The sequence below is a fragment of the Phyllostomus hastatus genome, unplaced genomic scaffold (assembly GCF_019186645.2).
Source record: "Phyllostomus hastatus isolate PE091 unplaced genomic scaffold, TTU_PhHast_1.1 phas_contig_159, whole genome shotgun sequence".
In the NCBI taxonomy this organism is placed as follows: domain Eukaryota; kingdom Metazoa; phylum Chordata; class Mammalia; order Chiroptera; family Phyllostomidae; genus Phyllostomus; species Phyllostomus hastatus.
Genome location: NW_025333640.1, coordinates 38,892,325 through 38,908,478, shown reverse-complemented (window position 1 = coordinate 38,908,478; position 16,154 = coordinate 38,892,325). Strand labels below are relative to the sequence as shown.

The window sequence follows — 16,154 nt, the reverse complement described above, 5'->3', positions numbered from 1 at the left end:
TCAGGGGAAAGGCACATTCCGCGAGAGCAGTGCCACAGGTGTTCCCAAGCGCACGGGCATCGGCCGGCAGCTGCCCATGTGCAGCTGCGTGAGCACGAACGCCCACAGGCCCTGCGTGGGCTGGGGGAGTGATCAGGGCGGATGGCAGGGCCCGGGTGCAGGGCCACTCCTCTCCCTTCCTGCCGTCACCCTCTCTCTGCTCCCGCTCTCCTCCCGCTCTCAGTCCTCTGCATCGCCCTCCACCCCGTCACCCACTGACTCACGTCCTCACAGTCGTCCCCAGGTTGCTCACCCAGCCCCTTTCTGCTCCAGGGTCTTGGTTCTCAGCGCTGCCTGAGTCTCGCCAGCACAGCCTGTCGGTCTGCAGGCCTCCAGGAGTCCAGAGCAGCCGGGCCAACCTGCAGCCCTCCCACCTCTCCCTTGTACTCGGGCCAGCTTCCTGCAGAGCCTGCGGGGGCCCCTGTGGATCCAGAGAGCCCAGCACAGGTGCCCCGGCAGCCCCGGGCCGCCTCTGCTTGGTGTCTCAGCATCTTAAAACTACTGTCCGGGCCATATTGTCTTTAGCAGGCTGACAGACTGGACGCTGGAAGTCAGAAGCCAGCACGGTCTGCATTCCTGGCAGGTGCTCCCGCCAGAGGGACTCACCTCGGCCGGGTACGGCCGCCACTGGCCGCAGCCCCGCGGCCCGCCATCGGCGTCTGCCTCCCCGCCTGCTGGCGGCACGTGTCCGGCTCACCAGGCATTCGTGCAGGGCTCCCTCCCCAGAGCTGCTGCGTGGGGAATCCGCCCAGCGGACAGGAGCCCCAGCCCCCCCAAATACGCCACGCCAGTGACTGCAAAAACCCCAAAGGCAGGGCAGCCCAGGCACTGGGCCGCCCAGGCACCGGGCCGCCCCAGCTCTTTGGCACAATGCAGGGAGCGTCGCCCTGCACCCCGACGTCTCCCGCGGAGTGCGAGCTCAGCGCTTGCCACCAGTGTGCTGTGGGTGATTCACTGCTGCTATGACCTCGAATTTCCCTTTTCTGTCAAAGGGAGGTATTAATGGAAACATTGCCGCGAGGGCAAGAATGTGCATCTGTGGACTGTGGACACAGCACAGGAAATGCCAGCTGTCCCGGTCCTCTCTGGCCTGCGCGCAGTCCAGGGTACCGAGGAGGACATGCGCCCGGCGTGAGAGCACGCCTGGCAGCTGGGGACAGGGCAGCGGCCAGCAGCGATGAAGCCAGACAGACTCCAGGTGTTCCAGAGATTTCTGGTTGTCCCCAGGAGTGAGGTAGGCAGCAGTGCTTGTCCCAGCAGATGGCTTTCCCCGGTGCCTTCATCCAGGGCCCAGGGACTCCTCACATGCTGTGTAGCTCTGCTCGGCTGGGGGGCAGGGGTCTGCACGGAGCGGTGGTCCCGGAGAAGTAAGGAGAGACCCATCGCCAAGAGACCTGTGAGGACGGGAATGGATCGCCACGGACAGATTGTATGTTGGTTCTGTGTTCTGACAGCTCCGGTCACACTTCCAAAACCTCCTTCTCTGTGTGGTCCTGGCCGGGGGCCACCCCATGAGGCATTTGGCTGTGACTTGGAGGTGGCTTTGGAAGAGCCTCCCTTGTGTCATCACTAACCTGCTGGTCACCTGGGCTCAGCAGGTCAGCAGGCCAGCCCACCCGTCCTCTGGTCCTTGCCTTCGCCTCCTCCCGACACCCACGTGCTAGGCTGGGCACACGCGGCTCTCGGGCTCCAGGGACCAGCCTCTCCTGCCGGCCATCGGGGTTAGATGGGGCAAGAGGCAGGTGTGCGCTCGCCCTTGTGAGGCTGGGTTCCCCGCATCCCCCCCCCCCAAGTGGGCCCTCCCGCCTGCTGGCCCTGCCGAGAGTGCCAGCCAGCCCACCCCCCGCTGCTCTGCCGGGGTCCCCAAGGCGGCTGCTGTGCAGGGCCCCAGCCTTCCCCAGACGTCCACGGCAGCAGCTGGTTAGTAACTTTCCTCCAATTTCTTCAGGCCTTTCCTCCCCTGGCTCCCCCCTGGCTCCCCCCACACCCATGCGAGGTCCAGTTCCTACAACGAAATCCTCGGCCCGTCATGTGCACAGCAGGTCTGCTTCCGAGAGGGAACGCTGACGGTGCCATGAGCACAGGAGGAGAGGGGAGGTGTCCGGGCCTCTGTCGTGGACGGTGAACCGGACGGATGGACGTGAAGGACATCCAGAGAAGGCTCGACCCTTCTCCGAAGCTCGCGAAAGGCCACCCTCCCCCGAGGCTTTCACGGTGATGGAAGGAGCTCGGGGTTGGTCCAGAGAGCCCAGGCATCGAGGGAAGCTCTCACTCCCGCCCGGACTCCCCTCCAGCCTCGGATCCGTCCTCTTGGCTCTCCGCTCCGAGAAGAGTCGCCTGGAGACAGACCTGTCTGTCCCCACTGTCCTCCGAGAGGCAAAGGCCAGAGTGTCTACTGTAGACCTGGATTAGCAGGCCCTCCCGCAGTCCGCCCGCAGTCGGCCGCTCCAGCCCCAGCCCCAGCCGTCCTGCCCGTGGGGAAGGTGTGCGGAGTGGGGTGGCGCCCTGGCCCTGAGGAGATGGGCGTGGCCACGAGTTTTGGGAGGCGGGGCTGCCGTGGGAGGGGCCTCCACCGCCCGCCCTCTGGTTCCCGGTGTTGGGGTAGAGAAGAGCGCTGAGAAGAAACAGCTGATGGAACTGGGGAAGTGCCGTTGGTTCTCAGGGCCCTTTTTGAGGGCCTGTCACCAGGGCCTCCTTGGATTCCTCCTCCGGCTCCTGGGCAGCCCTGCGGCCACCGTGGAGCGCGGAGCGGAGCCCAGAGGACCCGCCGGGAAGCTCCGCTTCTGATGGCCCCGGAGCTGGAGGTCTGCGGTGTCGCTCACGGCGCTGTGTGCACATCTGCCGGCATTTTTCCCCGAAGGGACAGGAGATGACCTCAGAGAATACGCGCCTTTTCTAAACAGGTGTGAGACTGTGCGACACCTTTGTTCCTAGAGAACCGGGAAGTTGTTTGGTCAGCGGGTTGCTAGCTGAGAACCAATAGTCGCTTGTTTTTAACCCAGGGAAAAGGCACAAAACCAGCGAGCAAACGAGCGCACCCATGCCCATCAGCCGCAGAAGACGTTTCACGGCATTTTACTGGCACGTGGACGGGGTAGGACTGCTCCTGAGAAAGGTGGAATGTTCCTGTCATCTGACCACTTCTCAGCACCGCCCTGCCACCCTCCCCTCCTGCAGTGACAGTGCTCAGCAGCCGCCGGAATTCTTCAAAAATGTGTCTGATTGCGTCACCTCTCTACTCCAGTTCCCGGGGGTCTGCACGGCTTCCTCTCAGGGAGAGAGCTCCAGCCTTTGCAAGGGCACAGGGGCCCCCAAGGTGTGCCCCCGGAGACCGCTGACCCTCCCGTCCTCCTTGCCACCCCCGCCTGCGCCTGCTGCCACGCTCCCGCCTAGGGCCTGGGCACGAGGCAGGTCCCTTTGCGTGGGCCGTGTGAGCAGCCTCCTCGCATCCTGCCTTTGCGCCAAACCCACCTTCCCCCGGAGGCCACCCTGACGGCCTCGCCACAGAGCACACCCCACCGGCTAGCCCGCGCCTTGCCCCCTTTGCTACGTTTTCCTTGTTTCCATCGTAACGGTCACTTTCTATGGCGACACAGTTTACCGATGTGCTGTGTTTATTGTTTGTTCTCTGCATCCTCCCGCCAGAAGTTCCACGAGGGCCGGGTGCCTTCCACCTTGTGTTCATCGGTGCAGCTGAGTGCCCAGAACTGTGGCACGTGGTAGGCGCTGGAAACGAGTTGTGGAGTTGGGCGAATGCGGCACGGGGCTGCGAGGTCCAGCAGTTGTGGGAACGGACTTGCGTGGGTTCCCAGTCACAAACGGCCGTGCAGGGAGACAGGGAGGGTCACGTGTGGTGGGAGTTGCCTGTCACACACAGCGTGCTGCACGCCAGAATTCAAAGGCTGGCAGCTTTCGTGTCTGGAGGCAACGGCACCTGCCGCGCCGGGCGCAGCCGCCTTGTCCTGACCAGGGTAGAAGCAGCTCGCTGAAAACGCCGAAAGAGGCCGGCAGAGCGTTGTTTAGCGGGGACGCCCGGCCCCCTTGGAGGAACGCTGGAGGGCGGACGCCCAGTTTCCGTAATTCAGGTACGCCGTTGTTAGACTGCAGCAGCTACTCGCCGCTTCCCGTGCGGTCAGCGGTTTGCGCCGCTCTCTGGGCGCTCACTCATTTCCTCCTCCCACAGCCTGCTGGCAGCTGTTGCCAGTTTGCACGCGAGGTGGCGGCGGCACGGAACCACTCTCCAGCCTCCCCCGGGCCGGCGGTCAGTGGACGGGCGGGCGGCAGCCCGGCTGCCCCAGGGGCTTCCGTGGTGAGCAGACGCACCACGCAGAGAAGGCGCAGGGTGCTGTGGCGGCCTGCCGGTGGCGGCAGCGCGGGCTCTCTCGCTCTCTCTTCCCCGCCTGTTCCTCTTCCAGACGGCCCTCTGCTTCGGGGGCTCCCGGGCTCCCCTGGGCGGCGGGGGTTCCCGTAGGTCTTCCTGGGAAGACTGATCTGAGGCGAGAGCCACCGCAGCCCACTTGGCTCCAGCCGCAGGGCGGCGCTCTGGGAGGGCCCTGCACAGGAGCTCTGGAGCTAGTGTGGTGCTCAGGCGACACTGAGGACAGCGGGGAGTGGGGTTGTGTAGAGGGAGTTGGCCACGTGTTTGGAAGGAGCCCCGACAACACAGTCCGCGGAGACCGCCGTGAAGGGTTAAGTAGGTGTGTGTGCTTTTCGGGGGCCAGGCCGCCGCTTCTCCGAGTGGATGTCCGCATGGGATCGCTCACGAAGGGGCTCGCTCGTGTGGGCGAGGCAGTGAAGGGAAGAGAGACGGGTGATCGGCCCCGCCATCCCCCAAGCTGAAAATCACAAGGTAGCCTGATGCCCCCCCGTTCGCTGTCTACTGCTACTTAGCGAAGTCACCCCAAGTCTCGGTGGCGAAAACCAGTCGGCAGGGACTCTGTCTCGCAGGCTCCTCCCATGGGCCCCTCCCTGCGGGCCTCTTCCGTGGCCCCACCACGTGGCGCGGGCTTCCCTACAGCGAGCAAACTCGGGGAGCTGTTCTGTGACCTAGCCCTGGGAGCCGCATGCCAGCCTGCCAGCACGCCCTGCTGGTCTCACAGGTGGCAGGGGCCCACGGAGCCCCGAGTACCAGGAGGGGAGGGTCACGGTAGGGGGTCATCTTAGGGACTGATAGCCACACCTCCCTTTTATCTTCTCCCCGAAGCCAAATTGCCCTTGAGTACTGAGTGTCCTTCTTCCGGGCTTTTCCATTTCCTGTTTCCACTCTTCACCTCCCACACCCCGTCTTGACTATGCCCCCAGACACGGGCTGGCCCTTCATTGGCTTCACCAGCTCCAGCCCGGCCCGTGTCTCTTTCTGCCATGGCTGTCATCCTTCTTTCACTGAGCACAGCCGTGCACACTTCTCTCCCTGTGCTTCCCGCACCAGGGTGAAAGGCTCGGGAGGCAGTGAGTGTTCCGCTCCTGCGCCTGTCTCCGTGGCCCCCGCACTGGGGCCCGAGGGGCCTGACGAGGGGAAAGTGGTAGGGCTTGGGGCCGAAGCACGGAGACAGGTAAATGCTGAGTTCGAATCCCAGCCCTGCCAAGCTGGGAACTCTCAGACAAGTTATTCCACCTCTCCGAGGCTGTTTTCTTACATCTAAAAAGCAAGCTAGTCATAATTATTAATGTATCATAATCATAATAATCACAATTATTAGGAGTGAGTACTGTAATAGTTCATAATGCCTGCCTTTCAGGGACTGGGAACTCGATAAGTTATGCATGCAAAGGTCTCAGCATCATGTCTTGCACATACTAACTGCTTAGTAACGGTGGCCATTAATAGGTCACATGGTGGCGCTCAATCATTTGAGTGAGTTAGTATCGATAGAGGCCGTGTCTGGCCCTGACCCCAGCTGTCCCTTCTCCGAGGCGTTCCCCAGCAGCACCGTCCGGTGGCGCTCTCCGGTGGCGAGTGGCTGCCACCGTGTTTGGGACCCTCTCTGGTCTGCACTTCGGTGGTTCTGTAATGGTGCGGCAGGCGTCCCGCTGGACAGAGCTGCTTTCCTCTCCTTCCCGGCCGGCTGCGGTGCCGCAGAAACCGCTCTGTGACACTGTGACGTCAAGTGCTTCGCGTTAGGGTGAAGAGCACCGACTGACTTTCACCCTTTCCGTGCCGTGAGCCAGGCACGCTGGAGAATAAAAAGGCGTGACCTCCGTTTGAGGGAAGGGATGATGATCTTGGGAGGTCAAACTGCAAAAACTGAGAAAAAAACACTTGGATTAATGTGGTAAGTGGGAGAACATAATTAGCATATAATTACTCATTCTGATCTTACTGTCACCTGAAACCGTTTTAATGCAACGTCATGTACTGCGTCACCCTGCACATCTTCACCGTCCATCCCGTCCTCAGACCCTCTGGCTCGCACGGTGTTCAGCCCCCACAGCGCCCTGTGGTTGTGGGTGTGCTACCCGACCTCTGACGTAGGGATGGGGAGCCGAGGCCCCAGAAGGCCACTGTGAGTGGGTGGTGGAGCAGGGCTTTGAACCCAGGGCCACCGTGACCCACAGCCCACTCTGCCAGCCATTCCCCTCCACCGCCTTGTTCTTTAGGACATGTCCTCACTCCGTTCGCGTGGCTGTGCATGTCTGTGTGTCTTGTTCTTTTCTCTCAGTATTATTTTAATTCTACAATTGCTACAATTGCATGTGTTCACTGGAGAAAAAAGTTAAATATAGAGAAGAAAAGAAAAAAAGGAAGGGAAGGAAAGGGAAGGAGGGAGAAGGAAGAAGGGAAGAAGGAAAGAAGGAAGGAAAGAAAGAAGGAGAGAAGAAAGGGAGGGAGGGAAGGAAGGAGGGATGGAGGGAGGGAACAGTTTAAATTCGGCCTTGGTCTGAGCCTTGTTTACCCGTTGTTGAGAGCAGTCACAGCGTAAGTTGCTGCCCAGCCTCTCTCCTGTGGGGCAGGGACAGCCCAGTGTGACCTGCAAGTGTAACTTTTCTTCACAAGGTCAATGCTGAGGTCAACGCTGAGTTTGTGTTTGTTCACATGTGTACAATGGACGGTCACAATCTGAGAGGAAGGTGTTGATTACCAGATTCTAGGCCAACTTCCTTCTTTTCCGAGGAGAAGCCCAGGAGTTTGAATAATTTGCAGTGATAATTCTCAAGAAGGAAAAAATGACCCATAGCCAGAGAAAAGGCTGCAGAGCATTCATAATCTCTCCCTGCACATACAGCTTATATTTCATTTAATGATAGTGCTCAACCCACCTGCTGAGCAGTGTGAGGGGACAGCCACTTGGCAGCCTCTACTGCCCTCTGTCGGCGGTGGGCCGTTGATGCGTTGCCACGTAGGTGCAGAAAACGGCTCATGGGCTTCGCAAGTCCTTGAGTTGAGTCTTCCTCACTGGCACGCAGGAGCTGGGTGGGCCTTGGGGTTCAGGTCCTTGTTGTGCCTCGTGTGAGAAGTGTGGCTACTTTCATTCCTGGTGTTCCACTTGTAAAATGAGATGGTGCCTAGCTCGCAGGGACACTGTAAGAACTCAGCAGCACATGCGTGTTGGTTCACCTGAATGCTGGCCCGAAGCTCAGTAGCTCAGCACGGCCTCCTGTTAGCATCGCGGCTCCCTGCGCCCATCACCGTTCAGAGGGGGTGCCGTGAGTCACTGGCAGCTGTCTTCCACGTGGTGACTTAGTTGACATCTTCGTCCAACTCCGGAGTCCACCAGCTTCAAGCCTGGCCTCCAGCGTCCACCCCGCTCTGCCGGCCAGCGCTCAGTCTCGTGGCTGCACGCCACTGCTGTGGGTACTGGGGCCAGGGCCTCGGTCCCTGCCACAGCCGTCGTTTTTGGTAACAGAGACACTAGCATGCCGCTAATGAAGTTCTGGGTTTTATTCATGTATCACAGAACACTTTCTATTTTTCTAGTGTCCACCCTGGCCCAGATACGAATCTAAAAGGCAGTGTGGTGCAGGGAAGTGAGCAGTGGTCTTGCGGGTGTGGCTTCTGGCCTGTGTGCCTGGGGCACATCACTCAGCCACATGGACCCCAGCCCTGGCCTGGAGGGTGGCGGGGGGAGCCAGCTGCTGTGTGTGTGGTCTGCCCCACCTCCGCCTCCCCGGGTCTAAAGGCTTTCAGCTTTTCTTGTAGGAGTGACACTGAGCACAGCTTGCAGTGACTCTCAGAGTAGACATGTGACACAACTGGTGTTACATGGGCTTCGAGGAAGATTTCCAAAAGAGAAGTAGCTTCCTGCCAGTTCCCGGAGGAGGTAACAGTCCTGAATGGAGGGAGCGAGGAAACAGAACGGCCAGCAAGGAAGGCCAGGAGGACCAGGGGCAGAACCTTGGGGGGCAGAGCATGGTGGGGAGACGGCTGGGCCGGACGGAAGGTGTGGACCGACGGGGAAGGGAGGGAAACATCGGTGGCGGGCTGCCGGGGTGAGGGGTCACGTTAATGCAAGAGGGCCCCGTAGGAAGCCAGCTGTAGTTTTTGTATGGCCAGGTGACATCATGAACATCTGCTAGTCATTGTGAGAAGCAGTCTGATTCGATCACAGCACTGGACGTGACGGTGTCTTTTTATTAAACTGCTACCTTCTGAAGTCTGAGTGCTCCATAAGTAAGCTTCCAGACGTGCGAGTTACCTGAACTCTGTGCCCATTTCAAGGAAAGAGAAAGAGCTCTATGTGGTGATGGAGAAACGGTGAGGATGTGGGGAGAAGCAGACTGTTCTACGTCGAAAGGGAGCGCTCACCTCTTTGCTCATTCTTTTTGAAACCCGTCTATAAAATTTTATTTTATTTTTAAGTTGAGCACAAATATGTGTGTAAGACATGAGTCAGAGCAAACTCAGAAAGTACCTAGAAGCCGCCAGCATTTGAAGCTTGCGAGCTGGTTTCATGTGGGTGAAGGATGGTTTTCAGGAAGACACATTGAAAATAGAACTTGTTTGTTTAGGTTTCGCCCTCCTCTGGGGGGACGTTCAAGGCTGCTCAGTGAACAGCGAGGGGGAAGAGTGTCTTCTGGGGCCCGGCCACAGAGAGCCCCGTCTGCAGGGGTGGCCGGAGCCGGGCCCGGGCACAGGTGGTTTTCCTCGGACCTCATCTGGGGAGGCGCGGGCCTAGCAAAGGGGAGCACGAGGAGCTCCAGCGGGGCTCCCATGAAAGGCTCTGCCCCTCTCTCCAGACCCAGGAGAGGACGGAACCGTCCCCCGTCCCCTGACAAGCTGTCCCCGAAGACCTGGACACTCCTTCAGAGCTGATGACTCTTGGGAAGCACTGCTTTGTTTTTGTTTTTAAGAAAAAGGTTACATTTTAGATGGGGAGCTATCTGTTATTCACTACGTGTTAACTGTTGGTTTTACACAAGTGAAATCTTCCACTGTTAAATAACCACAGGGCCTTAGCCAGCACCTGCCTTCTCTGGGCTTCAGTCTGCGTCTCTGTACAACAGACACGAGTTAGATTATATAATCTCCAAGGCCTCTTCCTGATCTGACATGATAACTTCTAAGTCAAACAACTTCCTCTTGCTGGTGAAGCGACACACAGCCTGAGGTTATTTTATAGCCTCATGCTGAATCTCTCTCTGAAGACCCGTATGGGAAAGGAACCCAGCAGCCCCGAGCGTGCGGGCGGGCAGGAAGGATCCTCCTTGGGGCGCAGCCTGGTGGGGCCTGAGCTCGTGCAGCGCTGCGGCCGCCTCCACCACGGGGGCGCACCTTCCTGCTTCTTCGGACCACCGGTGTTCGTGCTGTGGCCTCGCGGTCGACGGCCTGTGTGCACTTTCCGGCCTGGCGATACTGCATTTGCTGTCCGTTCTGACTCTTTCTTCCACAGTCCATGTTTCTGAGAGGGCGGTTCTGCTTCTTTCTCAGGAGGTGCGATGATTCCTCTAATGCAACACCGGGTGCTCAACGGGGCAGTTTTGCAGGCAGTGGCCAGGGCAGCGAATGATGGATGATCGTGTGGCAGGCCACGGGGAGGAGGGCCAGGAACTCAGGACGGGGTCAGAGCGGAGCCCCCAGGGCAGCCCTTAGCCTTCTGTGGCTTTTAAATCCCGATTAACTGAGATTAACCGGTCGGAGGCCAGGTGGGTGCTGAAGCAGCGGGGGCACTCTGTGAAGGACACGATTTCTTAACTACTTGCTGCACCTCTGAAACCAACACAGAATAATACTGCATGTCAACTGTGAATGAAATATTAAAAATCAGTAAGTTTTTAAAAGTACAGTTCTCTGCCATACCAGCACACTTCAAGCACCCTGTAGCGCAGGCCCCCGGAGTTCATGAGGACCTCTGCCCGTGCCCCCTGCTGCAGGGGGTTTGGTTGGGCGGGCGCCGTGGACACCCGCTGGCCACAGAAGTGCGCTCTTAGGAGATGTCAGTGAGCTTGGAAATCGCCTAAGACGTCCTTCCGTCCAGGACAGTCCTCACTTTTCCAGCACCAGCCAACGCGCTGCCTTACAGAGGGGCTCTTCCATGTTTTGAAAACTTTCGATTAGAAAGTTCTTCCCTAAACCGGGTCAAAACCTATGTCTCTGATGCTTCCGCTCTCCCCCCGACACAGGGTAAGGGGTCGGTCCTTCTCCGGGAGCTGCCCCTGACCACGACACCACTGCCACGGCTGCTTAGCCTGCTCTCCCCCGGTGAATGCAGGCCAGGCATCGCGAGTGGGAGCTCCAGAACACGAAACAGCACGCCGGCCCCCGACAGAAGCCTGGCAGCTGGCACACACAGGGGTGCGCTCTGGGTGTGAGGATAGAAAAGGGAACCGGGAGGTCTGAAACAAGTGGTCTGCTTCCAGAAGGTGTCCAGGGCGGAGGGCGCCCTTCACAGTGACTCCATGAGAAGGGCCGTCTGACTGCCCCCGGGGTCCGGGGAGACTTTGCAGGTGAGCTGCTCCATTCTCCCTTCTCCCTGGCGACAGCTTCCGATGTGCTCTGCGGGTGCCCCCGGATTGAGGGGTGAGCCGCGGCCGCAGAGACCATCCAGACGTGTCAGCACCGCCCCTTCGCTGGCAGGAGGCCGGGGGGCGTCAGCAGGCAGCCAGCCTCCACCCAGACAGCCCATGGAGCCCTGGAGGGGGTGTTTCAAAGGACCCAGCAATAGGTCTTGGAGTCCGAATGGTCACAGTCAGTTGCTGTCACAACAGAGCGACTTCTGAGGGTCACCAGATAAGGGGACCCACAAACCAAACTAGCCTAAGGAAGAAGATGCTGCCCAAATGGCCTGGACCTGGCACTGCGTGGGAGCTGTCTTCTCTCCCAGCAAAGTAACTGCTGCCGGACTGACTTCAGTAAGGCCGGCGGGCCATCAGAAGCAATGGCGCCAGCCTCCATCCGCAGCCACGCCCCTAACACCTGGTGCTAGGTCTGTGGTTGCCTACATATGGATTATATACACATGTGAGTATACACACACACGTGCACTCACACACACAAACAACACACACAGGGATGATGTCATATAGAATTATTTTATGTATGCATATGTACACATGCAGGCATAAGTGTGATTTTAGATGGTTATATTTCTGTATTTTAATGGTCTTATAATTTGTAGGTAAATGTGTATCCATGTATTGTACGTTTCTGGTTGTGCACACATATGTAATATTTCTGTGTAACACATATGAGGGGGTATCCCCCAAAACCAGAATTATCTTCTGGAAGGCGGGTCCCTTGTAGTAAAGGCTTCTCCCACTTGGTGAGTGTTCTAGGAACACACCTGTATCAGTGTACCAGCTGGTGTTGTGGTAAGAGGCTGCATTCGGCTTCAGTGAATTTTTTTGAAGACTTTCAACACACTTGCCCGTTTCATGATGGGTGACTTACGCGCCCATCTGCCCACACTGTGTTGAGGGTTCAGCAGTTTTTGACGAAAAATAGCAGGACCCCCATGCCCGACCGGCCTATTCACCTGATCTCACACCAAGCAACTTTTTTGTGTTTGTTTCCCCGGATGAAAGAAAGTCCTCAAAAGGCAATGTTTTGCTGATGTGGAAGAGGTAAAACAAAGAAAGGCAGAGGCACTAAAAGGCATCAAAATCGACGAGTTCAGAAACTGTTTTGAGCAGTGGAAAAACGTCTCAATGGGTGTATTGCATCAGACGGAGAGCACTTTGAACAGAATGGAGTTTAAACATATGAGAGTAAATACACAATTTTTTGTGCATTCCAGTTGGGGGGGTCTCCCTTCGTATGTGCACACGCGCACACACACACATAGACACACAGGACATTTCTGGAAGGAAATGGGAGCTTCCGTGGTGGTTACCCTGGAAGAGTAGGGATGGGTTTTGGGGGTGGAGCAGGGAAGGATACATTTGTATTTCATTGTATGGTCTTTCTTTCACTGTGTACTTACTACTTTTAGAACAACAGAAACATTTTTACTAACGTTTTTGCTTATACTGAAGACGCCCTCAGCTGTCTCCACCCCTGCCCGCCCCCCCCAAGGTGAGCTCCAAGGGCACGTGGCGTCAGAAGCCCCTGCTCCAGGCTCGGCCCTGCCGGGCTCCTCACCTTCGATGATTTAAGCTGCCGTGCTTTTTCCCTACATCTGCTAACCTGAGAAAACTACCCCAAGTGCAGATCAAATGAGAAGACACATGTGACATAGTGGCAGCACTTTGCAAACTGTCAGCATCTCCATGCAGGTCCTGAGAGCCAGGTGGTCAAAGAGTGCCCGGGGCTGTCCCCTGGACTGGTGTCACCCCGGGGCCTGGTGCTCTTCACGGGCCCTTTTCCGAAAAGGGGGGTGGGCTGTGGCCTGGCGACCGGGAAGGTGGTGGGAGCAGGAAGCAGAGAGACGAGAGGAGCGGGGACGGTGCCGGCCAAGGGAGCAGAGGGTGGGCGGGAGGCATCGGTATCAGGGGTGCCCTCTGCCCCGAGGCCTGAGCTGCTGTCACTCACCCCTGTCCCCCACCGTGGGTGAAGACCTTGGCTGGGATGAGGCGGATCGTTCTAGAGAGTTTCATGAGAATATAGTGAATTCAAGTCTCTTTGTCCGAACACTGAGCCACCTTCCACTGCCACCTGCCACAGTCCTTCGCTGACTCCCTTGAATTCTCGTTTTGCTATTAATTTGACCAACGAGTGCTGAGTGTCTCCTGTGTGCCAGGACGTGCTCAGTCCTGGGGAGACAGGATGACGGTAGCATCTCGGTGCCGGGTCACGCCCGGGTGCCAGTGGGTAAGGACGTGGGAGGAACCACTGCAATGCCACGAGCGCACCGTGGGGATGGGGCCTGACTCCACGCAGGGAGGAGACAGTGAAGAGTGGGTAGGAATTCGCCAGGCAGAGGGCTTGTCAGCAGAGAGGCTGGGCCGTGCGTGCCAGAGCCAGAGGGAAGTGAGGCTCGGATGTGGCTCACACGCAGAGTGAGGGCAAAGGGTCGGGCTGGGCGGGGTGCGGTTGTCGATGACATTCTGCGCCGTGCGGAGGAGCTTGACCTCTGCCCAGTGGGCAGCAAGGGTTGTGGACGGCGAGAGTCTGCGCATTTCCTGTACACCTCCTATGAAGGAGAACTTCCATATTTGCACAGTTATTTTCCTTTAGCAGACTGATAATTTACTCAGAATAAGGACCTTTTCAAATACTTATTTCTGTCTACTTCTCTCCAGTAACTGATTAAAGCACAACAGGAATCCCAAACCTGTCTGGGAATCGGAACCCCAGTCCGAGCCCGGGCCAGCATCAGATCTGTTGGCTGGAGCGTCACCCTGGAACGGAAAGGTTGCGGGTTCAGCTCCCGGTCCAGGCACTTACGATCCCTAGGCCAGGCCTTTACTGGGGTCGGCCAATCGATGCTTCTCTCTCATAGCAATGTTCTTCTCTCTCCCTTCCTCTCTCTCTAAAAAGGAATTTAAAAAAATGTCTTTGGGTGAGAATTTTTAAAAATCCCCAGTTTGATGAGTAGATGAAAGCTAATATTTTTCTTCCACAAAAATGCAGATACAAAAAAATTGCGTATGATTCTAGGAAGTTCAAGGAACTCCTTTAAAAATTCCTAAGTTCAAGGGTTGTATACACAATCAAATTACACTTTTGTTTTGACAGGGCTTTTAAAATTTTTTTTTTTATCAAAGAAATTATTTGCAGAGTCTTAGGTACTTACCAAAAACCTCATATTGAATTCAAAAGAATGAATTCAAAATCTGATTTCAGTGATAAAGTCTGAGGTCCTCTCCCAAATGCAGAGTGGAGTGTCAATTTTTTTGCATGTCCTCCTGATTAAAAGAACTCTAACTCATATTTTCTTAATATGGAGAGGGACTTAAGGGATTTTAGGATACCCAAGCAGGAACGAGAAAGCAGTCTTTTAAAATAAAGTGAAATCAACAACTCTCTCGGGTGTCCAATAGTCCATCGCCTTTCCTTCCTTCGCCCTGGAAGGCCGGGGCGAGTCTGGGACCCTGGGCCGCCTGTCAGAACACAGTGGGACTCCTCTGGGAGACTGCAGCCCCTTTGGCACAGGGCCCTCGGCTGCATCCTACGGGGAAGGGCCCCTGGGCTTTCCTGCTTGGTACCTGCAGAGAGACCTGGGGTTCAAGTGGGTGGGGGCTGCTGTGCTGGAACTTTCTGTGGCAGGAGTACAAAGAATGAGAGTCACTGTGTGCCTTCTAAAAACCCAAGTAGGGTATTGGGAGGGGGGCTGAGACAATAAAGCCTGGTTTTATTGAAAAATACAACGATTTTGTAAAACTCGCATTGTCCTGCTGACACGGGAAGAGCCCGACCTGGTGACTTGATCTTGAGGTTTGGCAGCGGGTTGGGGTTAGAAAGCTGGAGGAGTGAGAAAAGCACTTGCGAAGAACGCATGGGTGGGGGAGGACAGGCGGGTGAGGGGAGCCCTGGCCGCTCCCCCCACTGAAGTCCCCGCGGGGACAGGTCTGCTCGGGAGGCTGTGCCAGTGGAGGACACTGGCGGAGAAGCCTGAGCTAGCCCTCGAGGGCTGCCCTTGGCACTCAGTCCACACGGAGCCTTCAGAAGTTCCTGTGGGCAGAGGCAGGGCTGTGGAAGGAGGCGCTGGTGCCGGCTGCCCAGCTGGGCAGAGCCCCCCCCGGCGAGAGCAGAGCGAGCTCTGCAACCAGGCTGCAGCCAGCCTTCAGGGCCGGGCTCCCAGGAGGAAGCCCTGGTCTCAGGCCGTGCTGGCAGGACGCGGGCCAGTCCCAGCAGCCTCGGACTTCAGAAGCCGAGCACCCGATCTCAGATAACACCAGCCGGTGCGTGGCCGGGGAGGCCCCAAAGAGCGTAGGAAGGCCCCTCACACACCCAGCTGCTACCCGAAAGGAAAGAAAGAGCTCTGAAAGTCTGAGCATTCACGAAGGACTGAATCACCCAGAAGAAACCATTGAAATCACTCCCACTTGATGGTATCGTACTGCATTTCACTAGATTGGAACTGAGACCCAAAGGGGACTGTTGAGATCACGTTCATGTCGGTGTGTCTGAACGTCCCTCCTCCGACAAGACGGGGCTCACCAGGAGGGCGAGGCAGCCACAGGGAAACGAGGGGGCTCCTTTTCTCTGCACGTGAAGTGTGCTGTGAGGGGTTCAGAACGCAGCCGCACGGTTCCAGCACACATTCGGGGTGGTCTCTGGCTTGTCCCGTCTTTGAAAAATGACAGGAAGAGTCCAGATTTTAATTAGCAGTCTCACAATTTCAAATGCACTGGGCAAACATTATTGCATGTGCTTAATGAATTATTGACTTCTCTGTTACGAGACCCTATCTTTCGTGCATGCGTGTGTGCTGCCTACATGTATGTATCTTAATAATTCTGTATTTCTTTTTTTTGTTACATTTCCTGTGTGCCGAGCTGGGGTATTTATTCTTCTGAATGATGCAATGGGTTAACGAGATAATGGGAAGGAAATCTTTCAAGGTACAAGGACCTTGACACTACAATTTGTTTCGATTTGATTAAACAGATGGAATTCCACGCAAGCGGAAAGTTGTGCAGGCGGCCCCTTAGCATCCGCACCGGCGGAGAGCACCTCGCGGGAGAGCACCTCGCGGGTAAGTCGCCGCGGCAGCGGGGGGCGCCGCCCGGCTTCTTGCGCCCCACCTCTGCCATCGGCCCTGCGGCTCTGAGCCCTCCCGTTCGAAATTCAGGTTTCG

General features: G+C 57.2%; 1 long non-coding RNA gene across 1 annotated transcript in view; it reads left to right on the top strand.

Moving 5' to 3' along the window:
- LOC123813969 overlaps positions 1 to 16,052 on the top strand; it is a 71,257-nt gene extending 55,205 nt beyond the window's left edge. Inside the window, exon 4 of the long non-coding RNA XR_006784820.1 lies at positions 15,965 to 16,052. This is a non-coding gene — a long non-coding RNA (uncharacterized LOC123813969). The remainder of the gene's footprint in view (positions 1 to 15,964) is intronic.
- Positions 16,053 to 16,154: the final 102 nt, after the last annotated feature.